The following is a 23,426-nucleotide window of genomic DNA, read 5'->3' as shown; positions in this document are numbered from 1 at the left end:
AGTATTCTGCAAACGTGGGGTGTTACATGGGGGGAAAAACTCAAAACTATCCATGGTCAAATAGGTTTCTTTACTGACAGTCTTCTCAGAAATTTTAAAATCCAAGGCACATTGTGCATCATCAAGAGTGGAACCAGGCAGTGTATATTCAAATTTATTTGATGACGGACCTCTTTTTTAATAGAACATCTTATAGGAATAGTATTGCTTGGAACAAAGTTTGGGAAACACAGGCTTAATTTCTAAAATAATTTTTTTTTTGGAGATACCAATGGATGGCAAGGAAGATGTTTCATAACATATAGAGTAGTAAAGAATAAAGTGAGTTTGTTAGTAAAGTGTTGCCGTAGATAATTCAGAAAATGGCTAATTTATGTGGACAAAATGACTGAGAATTGACAGTTTGCTATTATTTAATTTCACAGTGGAATGGTGAAGATGGGCACTAGTATAGTTTTTATATATACTGTGAAATTTGGTAATATAAATCTTGTGGTAGGTATTTTAGGATCAATTATGTAAGGTTAGAACCATCTTAATTTCATTTCTTTTAACCCATCAGAGTTGATTTTTTAGAAATTCTAGATTCACTCATTTGATATAAATATCACTATTTTGTGATATTTCCATCCTTCTTTTACTGCAAGTGGTTTTCCTGGTTAGGACGTGGCTTCATTGGAGATGAATAAATATGAACAATAACTGAATGCTGCATGATTTCATAACACTGTAAAAATATATTGACCGGTTTGAATTGGTTTATGAAGATCCTTTTCTATTTATTTCAGTATAAGCTTCCCTAATTATTTTAGCTCCTATGTTCAGTGGGACTTTATGGTGTCTCTTTGGATTCTAACACATGTTATAATTCAGTGCCAAATTCCATTTCCTAATTTATTGAGAACTAAAAAGGACAGTTTTTCTCTCTGACATCTGGGGGGGAAAGTTTGCCTTCTCTAAACTAGATTCTTCAACCTATATCATCTTTTCAATCATTGTCCATATAGTAAGAAATTTTACATAATAGATAAAGTAGAAACACATTTCAGGTACGTAGCACTATCCCTATTTGAAGTTAAAAAGGGGAGGAGGATCCCAGCTCACTCTAAAGAGTGAAGGTGGGGGGTTTCTGAGACAGTAGAATTGAAATGAATGGGTTTTGATTTAGACATCAAAATGTAAAACTCTAAAATCTTGGTCATAAAGTGTTTCTTGGTTATAAAGCATTTGCAAACAATGACACAGTGTCTGAACATTCAATAATAATGAAAGAGAAGTGGAGCTTAATATCACCTCTGTCCTCGGATGTTCTTATATCAACCCAGCTCATGGGACATACTTCCTAATTGTCAGATTGCATTTCACAATCAGTTCAAAAGTGAGATTTCTTCCATTTATTTATTTATTTAAAAAATAACTATTAGTGGAATATAATTATAATATTTTGACTTTGAGAATGTAAAGTAAGTCAGATATTTATTTAACAATTATGGATGGTTGGATATCTTATACATGGTGTTCTCTTCATTTTTCTCTTATCACTGAGCCAGGGAAACATCTTCAAACATCCTCTTGGTGTCAGGATAGGCAAGTGGCTGACGGAGTAAATGGTTTAGAACTATGATTTGGGAGAGCTGTGGTTCACAGAAGGTGAGGGCTTAGCTATTGGATATGATTATTCATTCAGTACAAACTGAGCACCAACTACATGCAATGTCTGAGCCCTAACTAGTATTAAGTCAAGCTGAGGTTGCAATTGTTATTCAGTGCCAGGAGGCCTATATGTTGCCTCAAGGGTGGCTTAGAACAATAGAGATTTTATAATAATGACCCAAACTATTTAGGTTTTCCTTTGTTGTTGGGACTTCCATTTAAAGAGCTGGTACTTTCTGCTCTGGGTACACATTCTATTAAACTGGGATTATAGTTGCAGTATTTCATGGGCAATTTAGGATAATACTATTTCCCATGGTTGTTGAAACATTATACTTTAAGAAGAGCTCTCAGGAATTAATTCATTTAACCCATATAATGCTGTAAAGTAGAAGGCTGTTGCTGGTGTCTTTTCTGCATCTACAAGGGTTTAGGAATCTGGAAAAAGGGCTGTGCATAAATGAATGAAGAGACTAGAGATGAAATATGAATTTGGGAGGCATGGGGGAAAGCCAGATGGAAACTTAGTTCTAGTGACTAAGCTCCTCGAATCTGCGGACCCATGGCTTTTTATTCACACATTTTTCCCTATAGCAAAGCAAATATACATATCAAAGGTAAGGTTTGGTAAACAATAAAGTATTATCAGGTTGGGGGAACTGCCTTCAGCTGTTCCAGCAGCAGGTAATAACATGCAGATTTTCAGCCCTGCTAAAAGAGTCCATTCAACCTTTTGAGGACTCCTCACATTTATTATGACCCTGCTGGAATTAGCCTCCAGCAGGCTGTCACCTGCCAAAATTACTGATGCAGTAAAGAGTAGGAGTATCTGACCACGTGACCATTCTCATTTCTTTTCCCCTGTGTGGCTTCTCAAGGCTTTGAGAAGGAATCAGCAAACTCTAACTTGCGGACCAAATCTAGTCTCTGGGCATAATCAAAGCTATTTTTGACTAGCCCAAGAGCTATGGATAATATTTGTATTTTTAAAGGATTGTGAAAACAAAGATTATGCGCCAAAGGCAGTATGTGGCTTGCAAAACCTAAAACATTTCCCATCTTGTTGCCATAACAAAACACAACAGACTCGTTGTCTTAGAAACAACAGAAATTTATTTCTCATAGGTTTGGAGGCTAAAAGTCCAAGATCAGAAGATAACATAGTTAAGTGAGGGCTCTTCCCAGTGGTAGATGTATCCATGTGTCCTTACATGGTGGAAGGGGTGAGCTAGATTTCACAGCTTCCTTTGTAAGGTCACTGACCCCATTCATGAGGGCAGCACCACCTTCATGACTGATCATCTCCCAAAGGCCCCACTTCCTAATATCATCACCATGGGCATTAGATTTTCAGCATATAAATTTGTTTGGGGGAGGGGGACATAAATATTTAGGCCATATAGTACTGGCCCATTACAAAAATGTTTGCCAACCCTTGACTTAGTGGCTTATGTCCAGTCTTCATACTGTCAAAAGACTATCAGTATAACTCATTCTGGAAAACATTTGAAAAAATTAATAGGAATTCAAAAACTTGTCAGAATTCCTATAACATATTTTTAAAATCAAAGCAGTTTAGGCTTACTCAAGAATCTGAAGAATACAAGCTTACATATGGGTTATACATGACCCTGGACCAGTAATATGTCAGAACCAGTTTGTAAGAGTTTATTGTGCATATATCTTCCCAGCTCCAAGTTGAGTGATGTCAACCTGGTAGCTTGAAACTGGCCATAATGGAAATAATTACACCACAGAAATGGGCAAGATCTATAAACTGGGCTCTTTTCTCCCAGAAAGCTGGTTTTGAGATATTTACCAGTACACCATTGAATGTATGTCATTTCATGTCTAAAGTCATTTATAACCCAAACTGATGTACTTATTCTAGTAATAAAGATAATTAAGGTTTGTAATTTTATAGAAGATAATTTTTGACATTGTATTGATAACTTTTTGTAGAACCCAAAGCCAAGGGCATATATGGATACATATTATCTGTATAAGGGAAATAATGAAGTTAACTACATTATTGGGTTGTTGTGAGAATTCAATGTTAATACTTGTAAATTGTGAGTAAATTTTCAAAGGTAAAACATTTAAAGCAGTGTCAGGACATGCTAGTTATTCTATCATTGTTAGTCTTTGCGTATTCATAACCAGATTCTATTTCTATGAAGCAGAGCACATTCAAACCTGGTCCCATCTGGAGATAACTGGAGTCTTGGAGTAAGAATAATGGACTATTCATCCTTGCTTGCTTCACCCTTTACCACTTGGCATCTCAGGCAAGTTAACCTCAGTGTGCTTGACTTTCCTCATTGTAGAAAAAGCTTAATGGGTGTCACCCACCTTGCCAGTTAGTGGGAGGATAAGACAAGATAATAAATGGGAAGGCACTTTGCTAATGGTGGCACACTACACAAACATAAGGTGTTGTTATCTTATAACAAGATGATCTTGAAATGTATGTGGTAAGACTCGGGCTGACATTCTGTTGAAAAGAAGAAATGAGTCACATTTCCCTTTACCTCTCACCCTCTTCTGTCAAAAGTGGTGAATCACAGCCAAAAATATAAATGAGACTCTCATAAAGACTCATAGGAAAGTGTTTATTCCACTTGGAGGAGTATTGATGGCCCTCTGTGTTCAGCAAAACTAAACTATGGACTGGAAACAAAGATACTGTAGAAAACAAACATAAATCTGTTTAATATAGTTCATCTATTTTTCTATTATGTATTTTACCGTCCTTTTAAAATGCAAGCTGTGCTATGAACTTACACAATTGTTTTATATTTATACTAGAGGTCCGGTGCACGAAATTCGTGCACAGAGGGGGTGGGGGAGGTGGTCCTCTCAGCCCAGCCTGCACCCTCTCCAATCCAGGTCATCCCTCTCACAATCTGGAACCGCTGGCTCCTAACTGCTCACCTGCCTGCCTGCCTGATTGCCCCCAACTGCCCCCCGCCCCGCCAGCCTAGTTGCCCCTCACTGCCCCCTGCTGCCGGCCTGGTTGTCCCCTACTGCCCTCTGCTGGTTGTCCCCTACTGCCCTCTGCTGGCCTGGTTGCCCCCAACTGCCTCCCCTGCTGGCCTGGTCTCCCCTCACTGCCCCCCTCTGCCAGCCTTGTCGCCTCTCACTGCCCCCCTGCCAGCTTGGTCACCCCACACAGCCTGCTGTTCAGTCGTTTGGTTGTCCCTCACTAACCCCCCAGCTGACCTTGTCGCCCCACACAGCCTGTTGTTGGTCATTATTGTGAGGCATCCTGACCAATTTGCATATTAGCCTTTATTAGTATAGACAATTTTATTACTATTGCAAAAGTTTGCAAAAAAAATTTGTTGTAAGGTACTATCCTAAACATAATTCATAAGCTAATTAAAACGATTTTAAAAAACAATGAAATAACTACAAATTAAACTTATAATGTAACATTGAATTGGGAGAAAGCAATGCTTGCTCTTGTTAATATTTTCTACTAGCTCTCTAGAGCCTTGCTATCCAAGCTTTAATGTATGTACGAATCACCTCTGGGTCCTACTGAAATGCAGATTCCACTGCAGTTAGTGTGGTTGGAGCCCAATGCAGTGCATGTGCCACAAGCACCCAGGTAATAGGCACGCTGCCATTCTGCAGACCATATTCTGAGCAGCGGCGGAGGCTGTGTGGTATTCAGCAAGAGGGAAGAAAATTCTTTGAGCCTCTGCTGATTGCAGATTCATTCTATTTAGGCTGCCAGTTGGTGAGGTCCTCAAAAGAGAATGCCCTCTTTTTGTATAAGTTCTAAATTAGTTGAAAAAGGAAACCAAAAGGCAAATATTGAAGTAAAAGTCACACCTCCATAACTGCTGAGTCTAAAGTGGAGGGTGTAGCATCACCCAATGGGCTCACTGTGAACCCACAGGCAGGCTAACTTCCCCACGGCGTGAGCGATGCTGGACGGTGGCAGACTCTGAGGAGCCAAAAGCCGAGCTGAGTTCCTGCTCTCAGACTGACTCACTCCCAAGAGGAAGAAAGGCAGAGTGTGGGTGAGAATGTCTAGTTATTCTTTCTAGATTGACCAGTTAAAGGGACAGAGAGCAGCCTGCTTCACAGGAAGTAAACGTCCAGAAGAAATATTAATAGTTCCCATTAATATCAGGGACTGCGTCAACTCTTTTTGTAAAAAAGTTATTTACTCTCCCCCTTACCTCTCCCAGTTTCCTGCAAACATCTTATTTCTTTTACTCCAGAGTGCCCCACAAAGGTTTGAATCAGGGCTTGATAGCTATTTCTATATAGTATATGTCTTTCAGTACTGTAGATTAGGAAAGGGCCAAAATCCAGACCTGGTGAGGGTGCCCTGTGAGTTAAAGGAGAGTTAAAGGAGACACGGGACCTAAAGCCCAGGCAGAACAGAGCAGTGTGCTCACCACCTGTCACCTTTGTACCAGGCAGTCCTATACCAGCAGCGTCCTGATCTTTAAATCGGAGGAAGAAGATGACTTCGGAGAGGGTAAACTCCCCAGGAATCATCAGCAACCTTAGGAGTTTGGAGGGCAGTTTGCATCTGTTTTCATCAGCATTTTACTGGAACTGTACTTCTGTGCTGCCAAGATAGAAGCTCTTGGAGTCTAACAGTGGAGACCAGCTATAGTTTCACAGTGAGAGGGAGGCAGGGATTGCCACGGGACAGTGTGGGGAGAGCAAGGGAAGAACTTCACAGGCTTCTTCCAGACTCACTGCCTCTACCAGCTGCCTTCCCTCACAATGTCGTATAGATAGTGAATGGAAAACAGCCAGGTAATAAGTAGAATTTAAATCACATCAGAAAGAAAAGAATTATGGGGAAAGAAATCCAGAAGAGATGCTCAGAGAGTCACCAGAATTAAATGGAATTGATAGATCAGAGATTGAAAGTAACATATACCAAAGAAGATTCGGCAATAAGCATGTACGAACACACTCAGCACCATTAATCATTAGGGAGATGCAATTTAAAGCCACGAGGTACCACCACACATCCATTAGAATGGCTACAAAAAAAAAAAAAAAAAAAAAAAAAAGGCAATGTCAACTATTCCTGAGGAGGATATGGGACAACCAGAACTCTCTCACACTCTTGGTTGAAATGTAAAATTATATCACTATGGAAAATAGTTTGGCAGTTCCTTTAAAAGTTAAACATATACTTACCATAAACTCAGACATTCTACTTACTCCTAAGAGAAATGAAAACGTATGTGCAAACAAAGACATATGGTCATGGCAAATTTATCTGTCATAGCTCCAAACTGGAAACAATCCAGTGTCTATTAAAAGATATTTAGGAGACTAATATATTTAGAAGAAATAGTAGTTTATATTTTTGGACATACAGTGGATAAAGATGTAATTTTGTGGCATCAACAATCAGAAGGAGTAGGGATGGAACTGTAAAGGAACAGTTTTTATATGTTATTGAGTTAGATTGGTATAAATTTAAATTAGAATGTTATAATAACTTTAAATTTTAAATGTAATCCCCATCATAACTACAAACAAAATAGTTATAGAATATACACAAGAGAAAATGAGAAAGAAAAATGTTTCACTACCAAAAATAACTAAAGATGAAATAAGACAGTTATGTAAGAAATGAGGGACAAAAAGTTATAGGGCGTATAGTACACAAATAGGGAAGTGACAGAAGTAAGTTCCTCCTTATCAGTAGCTACTTCAATGCAAATGGATTAAAATCTCCAATAAATAGAGAGATGAAAATCTTCATGCAGAGATTGGCAGAATGAATAAAAACACACCACCCAACACTATGCTGTCTATAAGAGACTCACTTTAAATCCAGACACAAATAAATTGAAAGTGAAAGGATGGAAAAAGATGTTCCATACAAATAGTAACAAAAGAGAGCAGGGGTGGCTAAGCTAATATCAGACGAAATAGACTTTACATCAGAAACATTTACTAGTACAAAAGACAAAGAAGAACATTATTTTGTCATCTAACCTAGATGAAATGAAGAAATTCCAAAAACAAACAAACAAATAAACAAAAAACACCACACAAACTTATCAGGACTGAATCACAAAGAAATAGAAAATCTGAATGGATATAAGTAGTAAGGAGATTGAATCAGTAATCAAAATTCTCAGATGAATTCCACCAAACATTTAAATAATGAGTATCAGTTCTTCTCAAACTTTTTCAAAAAAATTGAAAAGGAGGGAATGCTTACTAATTCATTTATGAGTCCAGCATTGCTCTGATGCCAAAGCCAGACACTTTAAGAAAGAAAAATATAGACTTATATCCCTTACAAACATTGATGCAAAAATCCTTAACAAAATACTAACAAGTTGAATTTAGCAGCATATTAAAAGGATTGCCCAGTCAGTGTGGCTCAGTGGTTGAGAGTCAACCCGTGATCCAGGAGGCCATGGTTGGATTCCCTGTCAGGGCACATACTGGGTTGGGGTTCGATCCCCAGAAAGGGGCATGCAGGAGGCAGCTGATCAATGATTCTCTCTCATCATTGACTTTCTATCTATCTCTCCCTCTCTCTTCCTCTCTGAAATCAATAAAAATATATTTTTAAAAAAGGATTAAACACCACAAACAAATGCATTTTATTTCTATAGTGCCAGGATATTTCTATCCATGTAATACAGGCATACCTTGGAGATATTGTGGGTTCAGTTCCAGACCACTGCACTAAAGTGAGTATCGAAATAAAGTGAGTTGTAATATTTTTATTGGTGGAAGGTCTTGCCTCCAATTTGTAGAAAATGCAATATATGTAAAGTGTAATGAAGTAAAGTGCAATAAAATGAGGTATGCCTGTTCACCACATTAACAGAATAAAGAAAAAAGCCCACATGATCATCTCAATGGGTGCAGAAAAGCATTTGACAAAATTCAACAGCCTTTAATGACAAAATCACTCAAACTAGGAATAGAAGGAAACTACCTCACCATAATAAAAGCCATCTAGGAAAAAACCCATAGCAAATATCATACTCAATAGTGAAACACTGAAAGCTTTTCCTCTAAGATCAGAAACAAAACAAGGATGCTCACTCTTGCCACTTTTATTAGTCATAGAAACTAGGCAATAACAATAAAAAGTGTCCAAGTTGGAAAGGAAGAGTTAAAATAATCTGTTCACAGGTCTGTGAGAGAAGATCTGTTTCATGACTATCTCCTAGCTTCTTGTGGTTTTCTGTCAATCTTTGGCGTTCCTTGGTAGCAACATAACGCCAGTCTTTATAAGCTATTCAACGTGTGTGTGTGTTTGTGTGTGTGTGTGTGTGTTTGTGTGTGTGCGTGTATGTGTGTGTGTTTGTGTGTGTGTGTGTGTTCACAATGTGTTCTTTCTATAGGGACACACTCATAATGGATGAGTGGCCCACCTTCCTGCAGTATAGCCCCCATCTTAACTAATTACATCAGCAATGGCCCTATTTCCAAATAAGATCACATTCTGATATATTGGTGGTTAAGACTTCAACATATGAATATTTTGGAGACACAATTCAACCCATAATAACTTTTAATAAACTGCTCAGTGCCTTAGTTCCACCTGTGAAACAGGGATATTAATAATTCCTACATACCTACATTGTGGAGTTGGTATAAAGATTCAAACAGTAGAACATGTAAAGCATTTGGGATGTCCCAGGCCCAACACACAGTGAGCAATTGGCAACTTTCAGCCATCACTATTGTTCTCTCCTACATGTGCAGATTCAGCCCATGGAAAATGTTCTGTTCTGGATTTACGGACCCACACCCCTCCCATCCAGACACCACCCAAAGTTCTTACCACACACGTAAAAATAATATGAAGCAGGATATGCTGAGTACTAAAGTTCTGAGTGGGTGTGGTTTCTGTATGCCAGGCAGTTATGAAACCTTTATGGAGATGTTAGCAGACCTTGAAGATGGGGAAGATGCGAATTATTTTTTCAAAATCCCTTTTTTTGTTCTTTGAACTTCAATTTCTCATTTATAACATGGGGATAACACAATGATTGCAATGATTAAATGAGACAATTTAGGTTAAACATCTGTCAGAACACCCAAATATAATAGGTGCTCAATGAATGTAAACAAATAAAATGCAGAAGTTGTGCTGTGGGTGAAGGCTTGGACAAATCATTAAGATGTGGACTGTGGCTTTCAAGCAGAGAAAAGCTGGGCTTATTAGCTCAGCACTTCCACATTCAAGTACAATGACAGCCAGCTTCCCGAAGATGACACAGGAGCACAGGGAACATCCTGCTCAGGGACCTCTCCAGTAGTTGCTGTTTGGCCCTCAGAGGAAGTTGGTTTTAAGTGAAGACAGCACCTTGAAATATGGCCATGGGAGGTCAGTAATGCGCTGTGTGTCCACAAAGAGGCAAAAAAACTGAGCCCCTTTCACTACCTTCAATCCATAAATTCCTTATTCTAAGCCAGGAGTACTGTATTCCTTCCATACACTCAGATAAATGGACAGGTTAGTGTGGAGAAAGTATGTCTACAGCTTACAAAATAGGCACCATTGTGTCTGAAGAAATGCTATTTTTATTCACCATGTTTTGGTTAACACCCTTGTGTTACCATATTTAGACCTCATATTGAGATCACAACTTTTTTTTTTTAAAAAAAATATATTTTATTGATTTTTTACAGAGAGGAAGAGAGAGGGATAGAGAGTTAGAAACATCGATGAGAGAAACATCGATCAGCTGCCTCTTGCACACCCCCTACTGGGGATGTGCCCACAACCAAGGTACATGCCCTTGACCGGAATCGAACCTGGGACCCTTGAGTCCGCAGGTCGATGCTCTATCCACTGAGCCAAACCGGTTTCGGCGAGATCACAACTTTTCAAGGAAAATACACTCAAACACATTTATCATTAGAATTACAGTAAGCATAATTTCATATTTCTTAGCTCTTCAGGATGGCACTTCAGAGGAGTTGGCTGGGTCCTGGGTGGCTTCTTTCTTCCAGTTTGAGAGGTTGCACCCAAGCTCAGTTTCCCCTGGGACCAGTGACTTCCCCTCTCATTCCCCAACCCCCACCAGACCTCAAATGAGACTAAATGGAAATCCCTCTGAGACCCACTGGTAAGAGAGCAGCAGAAACATTGCATATGCTTGTATACGTGTGTACATGTGCATGGGCTCATGTGTGCATGTGTAGGTAGATGTGTTTCAGTATTAATCAAAGATTCCTATGTGTAAATCACATAACAATAGCCTATGGTCACTAGCCTTGTATCAGAAGGTAGTATTTTCTCTTCAGATGCTATTAGAAGGATCATTTATTTAGTTTTTAAAGTCAAATGTCATCTATTTTTGAAATTTTCATTGTGATTTAAAGCCAGTAACTAAAAACCAACAAAACAGAATAAAATCCAAATCACTGTTCTTGTGTCTTCAACTGCTCTTACTGCCTGACGTCACACTCATCAGGACAATTTTATTGACATTCCATTTTCCCCCTCCCTCCCTCTTTCTCTTTCTTCTGTGTGGCAAGTGTATAATGTTGGGTTTAAAAGCACCCAGCACTTGGAAAGGTGATTTTTTTTTCTCCTCATATTCCCTGCCTCCCCCTTCCCAGCCCTCCCCCCACCACTTTGCCTGGGAATGAGAAAATGTCTGAGAGAATGATCCCATAAATGTCTGATGAAAATGGGTGTGCCACCCCATAATACTGGAAGATATTTGTATCATCTGTATTCTAGGTTGATGATACAAACAAAGGAAAAGGGAGGTAACAAAATCTAATAGAGAGAATGCGTTTATCATCACGGTTACTTTTCCTTGCATCACTGCTGTTTATACGTCACGAGGTGAGCGATTTTGAGACACCCCTGTTTGTAGCATGCGGAGTTAACAGCTGGGTCACATTTGTAGCATTCCACTCAATGAGATGCTTCAGCGTCCAGCTTTAGAGTTTCAGGTTTGCAATTTATAGGCATGTTTGCCTCCAGATATCAGAAGTTTTTTTAGTTGGATGAAATTAGAGAGAGAAAGGCATATCATTCTACTGCAAATATTTTGGCCCTTTAAAAAAAAACAACTCTCTTTTTGCTTGTATTGCTATAGCACGATAGTACTTTCTTTTATTGCTTTATTTTGAATAGTCTGAAGATCTTAAAACTATCCCCCTTTGTACCAATCAGCGTCATACTTAATTTTCATACCTATCCTGAAGTCCAAAATGCCCCCCTCCATGCAATTGAAAACAACTTTTTAATGTGGAATATTGTTTAATTTCACGATGAGTCTTGTTGAATCCTCCTTTCTTGGGATCATAATGTGTTGGGAAGAACGTGGTCTGTGGAGCCTGACCAATCTGAGTTCAAACAGCAGTTCAATTAGACATGGGGCTTGACCTCACTGAGCCTGGCTTCCTTCTTTGATGAGATGAGTAAAACAATGCCAACTTTACAGAGTTGTGTCAAGGATTAAAAGAGAATGACGATAATACGCAAGAGTCATGAAGGAATTTCTATGTGCCAGAAACGATTGAGCAGGAAAAATTTTCCCCTACCCTCTTATGTTCAGTGTCTGGGGCGTGTGACTTTATCTGACGAAAGACAGATTAACAGGAGTGAGGAGTAAAATGTATTAATATTTTTACATGCACAGGAGTTCACAGAGAAGAAGTGAAATTCCAAAGAATGGTTAGATTTGGGAGCTTATATAACATTTTAACAAAGGAAAGAGAATTTGGGCTTCAAGGCCTATAATTTGTGGGGAAGTAAATAGGAAATATATGGGAGAACTAATGGAAGAGGAAGTTTATTTGAGTAACATTTGTTTATTCACTTGTCTTGGGGCTGACTCTTGTTTCTGGTGATAAGCGTACCTTTCTTCATCCTGGTACAGGAGAGCAAGGAAAACTTACACCACTTTCACAAAGACATGTTTATGCCTGCATGTAGGCAGATAAAGGGAGGGCAGAGAACTCTTCTTGTGTCTGTTGATTCTTTTTTTAAAAAATATATTTTTTATTGATTTCAGAGAGGAAGGTAGAGGGAGAGATAGAAACATCAACGATGAGAGAGAATCATTGATCAGCTGCCTCCTGCATGCCGCACACTGAGGATCGAGCCTGCAACTCCTGGTTCATAGGTTGATGCTCAACCACTGAGCCACGCTGACTGGGCTGTCTGTTGATTCTTATTTGCCATTAGCTCAAAATAATCTTCCTGCCACAGTGGCATGGTTTGGGTAGCATTTCCTGATCCCTTCAGTTTGATAATGTTACATAGACCAAACACTTCATGCAAATCTAGTGTATGGAAAAGGTGCCACATTAATTAGGAAAGAGAAATGTGAATTTATTCCACCTTCTAATGCATTACAAATTCTTGACTTTAATGAAAATATAATAGCCCAATGAACACATGCTAATATACTTCACCATTTCTCTACAGTTGAGGAGCATTTGGAGTGTTTCCACCCTTTCTTTTGCTATTGCTACAGCAGATCTCACTGTGCCTGAATTTATATTTGTGTTTTGAAATTTTCACACTTAGTATACAGACCCAAAAACAATTACTGATTCAAGAGATACAAACATTTTAAAGCCAAATTGTTTGTGTCCTGATTTGTCGATCTCATCCCATTGTTGGTGCTACAATTTAGTCTTTCTCTAGTTGATGATATAGAATGGTACTTTGTTTTAATTTAAGATTTTAACTTTACTAATGAGTTGAATAATAAAACAATTTACTGATGATTTGTATTTCCTCTTTTGAGAACTGTTTATTTAATGTCTTTTTCCTATTTATCAATTGCTTTGGTATTTTTCTTGTTGATCCCTAAGAGCTCTTTCATCTATTAAGGTTATTAACTCTGTTCATTATCTGTTGCAAAAAAAAAAAAATTACACCTTGCCTTTTTGGTTTTTAATTCAGTTTATACTAAATTTGAAGACATAGTCTGCAGTATGGTCAAAGGGGTAAAATCTATCAGTCTTTTTCTATTAAAACTTCTTCCATTGTTTTTATAATCTAAAACTTTTCACCACCCAGAGGTCAGAAAAAAATTGGTAAAGCATTTTATCCTAAGTTTCTTTTTGGTTTGAGTTTTTAAATTTAATTCTTTGATCAATCTAAAATTTGTTTTGATGTGTGTGGTGAGAGGAAGATCAGAGTATTCTTTTGACTGTACCACAAAGAAGGGCCCACATAACTTGGGTCCCATGGAAAAGAAACGAATAAAGACATCTAAAGCAAAATATCCAAAGACAAGAAATCAATTAATGGATCTTCTTCTTGGAAAAGATGCCTTTACAAAAGAAAGAAACTTAGAAAACTTTTATGTATCCTCAGGTTAAGTCCAAGATTTTTAAAACACAGGGAAATCTCTTTTCTTTTTACCTTAATTAATCAAGCATATAAAACATTACCTCTGCCTTATTCTAGAGTACAGGTATCTGGTTCTCTTGGTATAGAAAGACTTTGAGAATTCTATATCTATATCTGTGTGTGTGTGTGTGTGTGTATTCCCATTTGGCCACTACTTACCTCCTATGCCTTGTGAAAATAAAAGGATCTTCCAGGGGAATGAGGAACTTACAATTGCAACACAAAGGGCTTGCTGGGTTTTTCTCTGCCACACTGCAAGTTGAGACCTCAGGAGGGTATTCTGATTGAGATTGAATCGTACACATAAATAAATCCCCAGCCAATGCTTGATTTGAATAGATATGTGGAAGTTGGGGACAGAATTGACCAGATGCTGGACCATATGATAAACACAGTGGGTCATGGTGTGGTATAAAAACTGGGCATTTATATGGTACAGCTGTCCATGCATAATCTCCTACTAATTTATAAGGCAGGAGCATCTGCTCTCTAGCTGCCACTCTTTCCAATTTTCTAACGGCCTTCTCCTTGAGTTTCTTGTTTAATTGAGCAAGCCCCACCCCATGCTGTGGGAAAGAAGGGGTGTCACCACGAGGGACAATGACATGGCCCAGAATCCTGCCTTTCAGAGAAGAAGGAGAGAAATACCTCCAGGAAGATTATTGGTCTCATTCTGAATAAATTTCTTTTTTTAAAAAAATATTTTTTATTTCAGAGAAGAGGGAGAGAGAGATAAAAACATCAATGATGAAAGAGAATCATTGATCAGTCGCCTCCTGCATGCCCCCCACTTGGGATCTGCAACCCGGGCATATGCCCTGACCAAGAATCAAACTGTGACCTGCTGGTCGATGTTCAACCACTGAGTTATGCTGGCCGAGCCTGAATAAACTTCTTTTTATTTTTTTATTGATTATGGTATCACATAATTGTCCTCATCCCCCCATTCCCACTCCAAACCCCTCCCCACGTATGCCCCCACCCCCCTGTTGTCCGTGACCACTGGTTAGGCTTATATGCATGCATACAAGTCCTTTGGTTGATCTCTCCCCCTTTTCCCCCACCCTCCCCTACCTTCCCTCTGAGGTTTAAGAGTCTGATCGATGCTTCCCTGTCTCCGGGTCTGTTTTTGTTCATTCGTTTATGTTGCTCATTATTTCCCCTAGATGCGTGAGATCATGTGATACAAATATACACTTGTAAGAATCGAAAAAGAGACCAGCCATAATGGTTATGCTGGGAGGCAAATGAATCAGTCTGTAGTGAGTTTCTTTCTGGGCCAACAGTTCTTTTGAGTCCTTATTTCAATGTCAAACAGTTCCTTATGTGTAGATGTCAGCGTTGATATTTCAGTTCTGGATGGCGGACAAATGGTGGTGATGCAGGTCCGACCGTCTCTGGTTTGGTCCTGGGCATCCTTCAGCAACGCACAGCTACTGTCTGCTAGTATGGCAAGGCGTTGTCAGCGTCTTCCATCTCTGTACTGTTTCTCTTCTGTCTTCATGGCTGGAGCAGTCCTGTCAATTCCTCTCTGTTGCAGGAATCCACATGGTCCTGGAGTTGTTTTCTGAAAATATACAAACATATTCTTGACCAAAAGTTAATAAAGGAATATTTTCTATAACTTTGACTTGGGATCCTTTTTCAATTTTTGCCCAAATGATTTTCCTCTGGCTTGTTTTGACACCATGTGTGTTTTTCATGGGTGTCTTGCACTGAATAAACTTCTTTATTGGATGGTGGCATTTTGAAAATGCTCTTCTAAATGGGGCATCTTGGGATGCCATCACTGGCTGGGATCTTTCTCTATAAGGAGAGGTTTCTTTCTGCCCCTTAATTAATCTAAGAGGAGAATGTAGGCCAAAATTAAAGCATCACTTTCCTTCTTTTTTTTTAATTTTTATTTTTCAGTTTGCTTTCAGCCAGAATTAATATTAGTTTCTGTTTATTTTGAACAAGCTAGCATGGCTGGGGACCACACAGGTAAAAGTGAGAGGTGGAATTATGGTGCCCTCCTCGCCTTACAACTCCTCTTAACAAAAAACCTTTGAGAGGGCCCATCTCCCTATTCACTGGTCTTTCCTTCTGTTACCATTTTATGGCATGCCCTTCATTACCTACTCAACTAGGCCCAGCTTTCTACTACCCCTTTGTTTAACCCCATTAATTGATAGAGGCTTAGAATATTTTTATTCTAACAGGGACTCATGTCACTGATATTAAAAGATTAAAAGGAATGAACATCTTAATAACAAAATTTTGTTTTCTGGGACATGTAGATAACATAGTTTAAAGAGAAGCACCACTTACCTTCAAATAATACTATTTTGGAAGAAACCCATTGGGCTATAGTTTAGAAGAGGTTATTATTCTGCCTCTAATGCTCTGTGATATTGGTCATGTCACTTTGCCTCTCTGAGCCTATGTTTCCAAAACTGCACACTGGGGAAAATAACCTCCAACTTACTTTATAGAAATACCTTTTAATGTATAAGATATCAAACAAAAATAAGTGACTATGATTATATATCCATGGACATGTGGAATATTAGAGCTGTAATTTATCTGTTTTACATACGTAATACAATTTATCATCCAAACTGGGATACTTCTGAGAGAGAATGGGGGTGAGGACTGTATAGGAAGCTGTGATAGTAGTGAATTGTTCTGGAAAACCTGGACACATGGTCACCTTGGACATTACAAGCTCTAGAAGCCATATGCTTTAGTTACTCATCAGACAAGCTTCTCTAATAAACTCTCTGACCCTCTGGGGGAAAAAAAAAAGAAGCATGCTAAGTGATTGAGATGATTTCTGCAGTGCTTTGCACATAGTGGGCAAGGGTCAAGACAGGACTGTGACCCTGATGATCCCTTCGCACCCCCTCCTTCAGCTTTACCCATTTCTCCTGGGGCTTTCATGCTACCTATCAATGTCCGTGATCTCCCCACCATGTCCTGTTCCAACCCGAGACCATATTTACTGATGGTACACTAAGTTCTGATGTAATAAAGTTTCCCAAACTCCTCTGATCATGAGAATAACCTGAAGTGCTCTCCTTTTGATTCTGAGTCAGTGGAGCCTGATTCTTGGGGTGGGGCCTGCTTATCTGTCTATTTAACCAAATTCCTAGGTAATTCTTATGATCACCTGAGTCTTAGCTACATGGATTTAATAAATATGAAAATAGGAAGATGCCCTCGAGGTCTTTTAAACCAGTGGTTCTCAAAGTGTGGCTCTCCAACCAGTAGCATCAGTATATTGGGGACTTACTACACATGTAAATTATTGTCCCTATATTGCACAGGAACTCAAGAGGTGGGACCAGTGACCTGTGTTGTAACAAGCCCTCCAGATGATTCTCATATAAAGACCCAGACCACTAATATATACCAACTCTTTCTTGTCGTCCTTCATTTATAGGTGAGGAATATTGGCACTCTCTTCTCTCACTTTGGGATCTTGGATTTGAAGTTAGGAAGGGACAAGTGCTATAATCCCTAGAAGACTGGGAACAGACTGGAAGCCAGACGGTAGGGGGCCTTTGAGGTTGGGGCATCAGCAGGTATGGTCCTCAATTCTGTCTCCCTACGTCCCCAGTGAGGGGTCTTGTCTGTGTAGATAAGGGCTCAAGTGTGCTACGGGGACTGCTAAAAGACACAGGCTTCTGAAGAGCCATGCCCCTGTGGTAAACCAGAGCCTGGGTGTTAATAGTGACTCCTCACCAAGGAAATCCCCTGAGATCCCAGACACCAAGAAACCCCAGTTTCCTCCAGAGAAGTTTCAGCTCTGCTCTTGGTGGTTAGACTCTGCTTATTCTCAGGGTGGTTGATGAAAGACGCTTCTAATTACTGCTGCATAAGGATCATCTGAAATTGTAACCTACAGGGCGATGTTGATGTGGTTTGATCACATGTCTTCCCCATGTGAAGACACTGGTGGGGAAGAATGAGTGCTCAGCAGATAGTTCAGATGTTCCTCGTTATACTCAAAACCAGTGTTCCAAATTTCAGTCATTGACTACTGTTTTCCCAATGTTTTCAGTATTCAGCTACAACATGTACTATCATTTATTTAATATTTTTCATTTACTCAACTTAAAAAATACTCTATATATTAAAATAGTTTTAAATTTACCAAAAATTTTTTTTAAACAGTACAGAGATTTCCCTATATTTCATACCTAGTTTCACCTTTTGTTAACATCTTACATTAGTAGGGCATACTTGTCACAATTAATGAACCTATATTGATACATTATTATTAACTGAAGTCTACACTTTATTCAGATTTTTTTAGTCTTAGTTACTTTTTACCTAATGTCCTGTTTTCTGTTTCTGGATTCCATCCAAGACACCACATTAAATTTAATCATCACACTATGATTAACCAGACCTATTGAACAGTGAACCAATGCAAAATGATGGTACTCTGGCTGCTGCTATTGCTGTGAGTATTAAAGGCCTTTGTCTCTCACCTAGGAGTCTCTTGTCTTCTGCTAAGGGCTAAGAAACTTTTACAGGCTAACTTACCAGCTTCCAAGGAGGATAAAATACTAGGCCTTTTACAGCTCTTGATAATTGTTTATTGTACAGTTGAAGTACTCAAAGATAATAGGGAATATATTAAATTCATAAATATTTAAAATAATTCAATTAAATTATAAAAGCCCTTTTAAATGTGATTGTTAAAAGTTTTCAGATTATAAACACAGTAATGAAGTTTTTGAGTTGAATTTAAAAAAAAACTCAATGAATTTGAATTTGTAGTTTTCATAAATTAATTATCATTGAAAAAAATGACAATATCCCCCGAATAAATTTTTTCTGGCACAAAAGCCATTGCTAAGGATGTTGTATGTTCTTGAGCAGAACTCATAAGTTCTTGGGTTGCACAGTCCAAGACAATTCAAATCTAAGTTTTGATCATAGGCCGAGGCCGCTTCATAAAATCATTTTCACTTGTTTCATCATGGGACTCTCAGATCCCTGCCTCTTAGGCAGAGTTTCAGTTTTTGACACATTTTTCAAATTTGTAGCCTTCAATTTTTCTGACACGAGTTGTCCATTTTGCTATATAGACATTGACTACTAACATTTTAAAAATGTAAGTATTTACCACTATGTTATTAAAATTACTGTCAGTAGTTTCCCTTCTTAGAAAAGGAGGGATTAAATTTGCATGGGTAGCATTCCTCTTTAGTTCTAAAGAGGAATTTTGGCGAGTTCATCCTTTTGGAAGCCTCTTTGTAATTGATCTCCCTGGGTTACTACTGAAACTAATGACTGCCAGGCCCCTCACCGCCCTGACTGTTGTGAAATCAGCAGAGCTGATCAGACCTCCCTATTCTTGGTACAGTTCCTGCTTCTCTAGAACTATTTGGCTCACTCACATGTTTTTATTCACCCTTTCCTGTTTATGAAGATAGAGACAAATACATATGTATACGTTGAAACATATAGTAATAAAAGAAAAACTCCATGAATGTCAACATTTGCCTACATTTAAATGTCAAGCAAAATGAAAATAACCTATTCTTTTTATCTTTCTTAGTATTACAACTATCTTTTGTGTGTGTTTTTATACCATCTTCTCCCTTCAGAGCTTTGTTTTGAAGTTATTCTCAAATAGGCATAACTTAGCTGTAGGGAACCCTGCTGCCTTCCACTTCATTCTTCTAGCTCTGACCCTGATGTTTTATAACAAAATTGGGGTGTTCCAGACCCATCCTGATATTTTGGGGGGTATATCTACTTGGTGTCCCAAAAGAGATGTCAAGTAGACACTTGGCTATATTTACTCTACTCCTTTCCCTGTAAAAAGAGTTCTTTCATCAGAACAGTGTTGTGTGATAAAATATGGTGGTGAATAAGACAGTACATCCATAGATACTGGACCAGACAGAAGCATGATGGGTAGGAGAGAAAACCTAAATGTAGATGTGGAGGGAGGAGGGAGATAAGGAACTCCACGGGGGACAAATCACTGCCCCTTCCAAGATTTGTGTACAGATCGCTTGCTGCTGTTGCTCAAGGGAACTCTGACTGGCAGTAGCCAGGTCAGCCTCAGTCAGAGGAAGCTTGTGCTTTCAAGCTGTGTATAATAATCGTCATTCCTACTGAATCGACAGCTGCTCATGAGCACATTCAGAAAAACTGTTGTGTCTGGGAAAGAGGCTGAGCGGTCACATGTTCTAAGAGTGGGTCATCTTATCTGTTGATTCCAGAGGTCCTATAGTTTATTTGTGCTATAAGAAAATGTTTGGGTCTAGTCTTGATTCTGTCCCTCTTGCCTCATGGCTTAATGGCCCAAGAGAACACCCATCTGTGATTGGAAACTCCCAAACCCAGAGGCCCTGGCTGTGTTCTATTATTAAGGCTTGTTGCAGACTTCCTTCTTGGTCTCCTATCAAGTGTTGCCTCCTCCCATGTACTGCTCATGTGATAGCAGTAAACTAAAATCTGATGATAGCTTTTGCTTTTAAAAAATCATTAGTTAGTTCAATCGCAATGCTTTAACTCATGTATAATGAACACCAATTATGTGCCTGTTCTAGGTCATGAGGAATCAGCAAAGACCAAGATAGAAGGTCCTTGCTTGTGGTACTGCTAAATCTAGTGGAGGATGAGGAGAATTGAAAATAATGTAAACAAACAAAATAGTAAAAAATGAGGAATAAATAAAGTCTTGTGACACATAATAATATAGGGGTGGGGAGGCTTATTCTAGATGGAATAATGAGATAAGGCCTTTTGAGGAGACGGCATTAAGCTGAAACCTGCAGGACAGGAAGCCAGCAAAGTGAAAAGGGAGGAAGGACATTCCAGGGAGAGGGAACACAATGGCTCCCCATTCTCTCATTCTGCAGGCTGGGAGATCAAGTCAAATAGACTATGTGGCACAAACATGGACTTGTCTTATTAGCTGGGGATTGTGTTCCACTATGAGGAAAAGGGACCCAACTCCAATGGCTTAAACAGATTGGAAACCGAAACTGCTGTCTAGAAATTTAGGTTCCTCATGCTACAGTGTGAGCCTCTCAAATGGGCTAACTGGTTGCCTGAAGTAACTGATTCTGACCTTCAAGAATAAATATAATTGCTCTTTGCAATGCAATCATGGATTAATATATCTGGTACCCAAGACATTCTCAGGGGTTTCTCCCAATACTTCCATGCTCAGTGGTAAATGTTAAAGAACAGCTACTGGAAGGTCTGGTTAATCACCTGTTATTCATCCTCAGCCATTTCAGAAGATAAAAACAAAGAGAACATGGAATGGTTATTAGAGGGGGAAATCATGATTATCTACTAGGGTCTCATCTCCAATTTCAGAAAGATGAATGTGGAGTCTTTTTCTGGGTTTTGCTTTCTGTGTTATCAAAGTTGATAAAGTTGAAAAGTTAAAATTACCAACACTTTTTAACCTATAAAAAGTGATGAGGAAAGGAATAGAAAAGAAAGAAAAGGTAAAAAATAAACATATGCACATGTATTTATTATACATAAATATGCATATATATTTATTTTTTAAATTTTCTTTTTTCTTCTATACCTTTCCTTACTGCTTTTTGTTAGTTTTCAGCTTTGTCCACAAAAATGCAATGAATTGCTTATTCTGGGTCATAATAGCCAATTAGCCGAGCTGCTTGTCTTGTGGCCTGGATTGGCTAGAAAGCCATCTCTTGTTTTGGGCAAACTGAAACTTGGCAGCTTTTCAATTTATCTAGTAAACTAGAGGCCCGGTGCATGAAATCGTGCACAGGGGGGATCTCTTGGCATGGCTGGCGATCGAGGCCTATGGGGGGGGGGGGGGAGCGCTGGCCAGCCAGGTGGAGGGGCTGTGTGAGGTTGGCCCGCTGGGGAGAGGGGCCCCGGGAGGTTGGCTGTGGGAGCACACTGACCACCAGGGGGCAGCTCCTGCATAGAGTGTCTGCCTCCTGGTGGTCAGTGTACGTAATAGCCACTGGTAGACTGGTTGGTCCAGTCATTCCGGTCGTTTGGTTGTAACGGTTGCTTAGGCTTTTATATATATAGATGCTGAGAACAGTGAACTGCAAGTCTTTTCATTGTCAAGCAGGCTCACTCTTGATGCACTAATTGCTACTTATTAGGATATTTTAGAACTTCAGATAGTCATTAACTTCTAGAAAATTGAATGAAGTAAATTATTCTCTCTAGAGTAAGGCAAATGATATTTTTTCCTGTAGAGATAAAAATGATTTCCAATGGAAAAGATAACCCAGAAAGTTATAGTTTTATTGACCTGTAGGACATTAGTCACATTTGTATCTAAATTAACATTTTTTCTTTCAATGACTCTAACTACTTCTCATGCTCCTATAATTCTTTATATAAGTTTTACCATTATTTTGGCTCCTTCATTAATGAGTTAAATCTTAATACATTCTCACTTAAAGACACACACATGCACACACATACATATATGCACACACTACAATGAAATATGACTATATAGCTACCAGTATGGCTAAAATTGAAAAATAACAACAATACCAAATAGTTATAAGGATGTAGAACAACTAGAATTCTCTTACATTACTGATAGAAATGTCAATTGAAACAATTATTTTAAAAATAGATTTGTTAATATCTACTAGAGCTAAATATATCTACTCCTGGGCATATAGTCAACAGAAATCCATGAGTATTTCTACCAAAAACAAACATAAAAAAGTTTATAGAAACTTTATTTGCAATAGCCCCAAACTGGAAACAACCCAATGTCCATAAATTGAATAGATAAATTATAATATAAATATACAATGGAAATCTACACACTAATTTTTAAAAACGAACAACTGATACATGCCACCACATAAGCCTAACATTAAAGGAAAGAAGCCAGGTACAGAAAACTACACAATGTATGATTTCATTTATATGAAGTTCAAAACAGGAAACGCTTGTCTCTGGGATAGAAATCAAGATTGTAGTTACCCTTGGGCGATACTAAAAGGGAGTACTCGAAGTGTTCAGCGAGTTGGAACTATTCTGTATCTTGATCTGGAATACATACAGAATACACATGTTAAAAACGTATTGACCTATATATATAAGACTTGCGTACTTTTCTGTATGTTATAACAACTTTAAAAGAAAAATAAATGGATTTTGGATAACTCACAGGCTCTCCAGGGGGTTGGGGGTGGGGCGGGAAAGAGAACCAGACTTGAGGCTGTAAAGCCAGGAACAGTGTCCAGTTGAGTCACAGACTGGTCCATTAAAGACTCTTGTGCTGCCACTAAGCATAGCCACTACAGCTTACATCTCTTCGAGCTCTAACGCTAGACATTGAATACTGCCACCAAAACCACAGCCACACCTGTCTCTATAATACCTTGCCAGTACCCTGGCCAGAATGGATTAGGCAAGACTGCTCATTTATGACCAAGCTTAC

At 38.7% G+C, this 23,426-nt stretch overlaps 1 long non-coding RNA gene across 1 annotated transcript; it reads right to left on the bottom strand.

Annotated features, from left to right (window-relative positions):
• Positions 1–15,077: 15,077 nt before the first annotated feature.
• Positions 15,078–23,168, bottom strand: LOC129150605 (uncharacterized). Its single transcript, XR_008557326.1, has 3 exons — positions 23,154–23,168; positions 22,967–23,032; positions 15,078–15,572 (listed from the first exon to the last, which is right to left on the bottom strand). It is a non-coding gene; the product is annotated as an uncharacterized LOC129150605 (long non-coding RNA).
• Positions 23,169–23,426: the final 258 nt, after the last annotated feature.

This window comes from Eptesicus fuscus, chromosome 10 (assembly GCF_027574615.1).
Source record: "Eptesicus fuscus isolate TK198812 chromosome 10, DD_ASM_mEF_20220401, whole genome shotgun sequence".
Lineage (NCBI taxonomy): Eukaryota > Metazoa > Chordata > Mammalia > Chiroptera > Vespertilionidae > Eptesicus > Eptesicus fuscus.
Note: the sequence above shows the minus strand (reverse complement) of the source record. Positions and strands in the feature narration are given on the sequence as shown.